Source organism: Mustela erminea, chromosome 9, assembly GCF_009829155.1.
Source record: "Mustela erminea isolate mMusErm1 chromosome 9, mMusErm1.Pri, whole genome shotgun sequence".
NCBI classification, from domain to species: Eukaryota; Metazoa; Chordata; class Mammalia; order Carnivora; family Mustelidae; genus Mustela; species Mustela erminea.
In genome coordinates this window covers 94,764,524-94,766,602 of record NC_045622.1, presented here as the reverse complement: position 1 = coordinate 94,766,602, position 2,079 = coordinate 94,764,524, and positions in this window count along the sequence as shown.

The window sequence follows — 2,079 nt, the reverse complement described above, 5'->3', positions numbered from 1 at the left end:
CAGACATCACTAATCCATTAACACCCTCATTCTCCCTGGGCCCACCTAAGGCTTCCGAATCCTTCACGCTGTGGATTGTGATCTGGAGACCCCCCCCCACCAAAGGACTGCAGTTGGCACAGGAGCTGAAATTCACAAGAGCCAGCCCAAGATGAAAGTCAATCCCTATCTCCTGGCAGGAGCTGCATTTTATTTATTTATTTTTTTTCACTTTTTAGTTTGAACTAAAGGGAGACTCACAAGAGGTTGCAAAATTCACACAGGGTCCCCATATACCCTACATCCAGCCCCCAATGCTAATATCTCACAGAGCCATAGTCAATTTTCAAAATTAGGAAATTGACACTGGTATAATCCTGTTACCTAAACAACAGATCTTACTTGGATTTTGCCAGCTTTACACGCCTATTTGGACGGGAAGTGTGTAGTTCTATGACATGTTACCACGTGGACAAAGAAACTCCCCTGTGCTTCCTCTCCCCAGCCACACCCGTCTCCCCCCCCCCCCACACGGTTCTTCCCTATGTCTCCGTGTCTCTCCCTCCCCTAGTCTTAGTCCGTCTTGATGACTGTAGCTATGAAATAAAAGAAGCATATTTTAATTAGAATTCAAAGAGCTAAAAGGAAGAAGCTCTAATAGTGAAATTCTGTGAAATCTGCATTCTAGGCTTGACTCTGCGTGACCTTGGGCAAGTCACTTCACGATTTGGAGCCTTATTTTTTGGCGAGTAAACTAGGGATAATAATAATGATGACCTTTATGTTGTACAGCTGAAATGAAGAATCCAGGAACTTATAAATAGGAATATTATTTGACCTGTCAGGTGTTGGGGTTGTTTTTGAGGGGGCTGAGAAATGTCTCCTCTATTCTCTGAATTCTGAACCGATTGAGAAATAAGACAAAAATGTTATCCTTATTACAGTTAAGACTGACAATGGGAAATGGAGCTTCTCTCCCTGGGAAAAGGAGCTTGCTAACGCTGAGCCCCAGAGTAGACGGTGCGCCCCCACCCGGGAGCTCTGTGTTCTAGGCCCCCTTTGGACGGCTTGGGCTATGGTGTCAGGGCTGACATGCAGACAAGCGGGCGATGCTGGGATGACTGGAGGAGAAGCTGAGAAGTTTGCTGATGGATTGGATGTGGGTGGTGAAGAAAGGGAAGGAACCTCCTAGGTTTGCAGCCTGGGGAATCAGGGAAGTAGGGGAGGTCGTGTCATTTAGGGCGATGGGAAAAATGGTAGTGGGAACCAGTTCCCTGGAAGGGAACACACCAACTTAGCCACAAACTGAGTGATAGTAACAGCTCACCCCCTCCTGGATAGGCCACAGAGGGGCATCGGCCCTAATTAATTGGCCCCTAACCCGGTCACTCTCTGAGTCCTGTCTCCACTGATGTCCATGAACTTGCTTTGGTGTCTGAGGGTCCATGGATGAACCAGCTGGAGGGGGTGAGACCCCAGGGGCACCATTCATGCCCCTCTGAGAGGTCAGCTGTGGTGGGGGCTACACTCGTCATAGCCCTGAGCGCCTCCCTACCCCCCACACTCCATCTTTCCAAGGCAAGGACACCGCCAGGGCTTCCAGTGCTCCAGGCCCTCTAGCGGGCCCCAGGGACCACGGACAAACAGAACACTGGTCTTGCCCTTCAGGAGGGGACAGCCTGCAGGAGATGCCCACCCATGCTGCAGTCACCTTGTCTCAAAGGAGGCTGAGTGACCCAAACACAGGTGTCCTGACTCCCCATCCAGAGCTCTTCCCATTCTATCTGCCTCCCATTTGGCCTGGTCCCCTTTCTGGCCAAGACAACCCAATTCCCAGGCTGTGCCCTCTCTCCTACCAGAGGGGGCAGTTGTGACAACAGCCATCTGGGGACCTGGGTGATGCTGACTGTGATTTCACTGTGCTCTCTGTCTCATCCCAGGCAAACTGTCCCAAGGTCAGCCCCAGTCACATACAGGGTGTGTTTAGGAAAACATTGCTCTCTCCCAGTGGGGAGCCTGGTGTGCGCTGAAGGCTAGGGTGAGTGGGGTGGGGTGTGGAGGGGCTTCCCGCTCTATTCTGAACTCAGCCCTAGGGGGCAG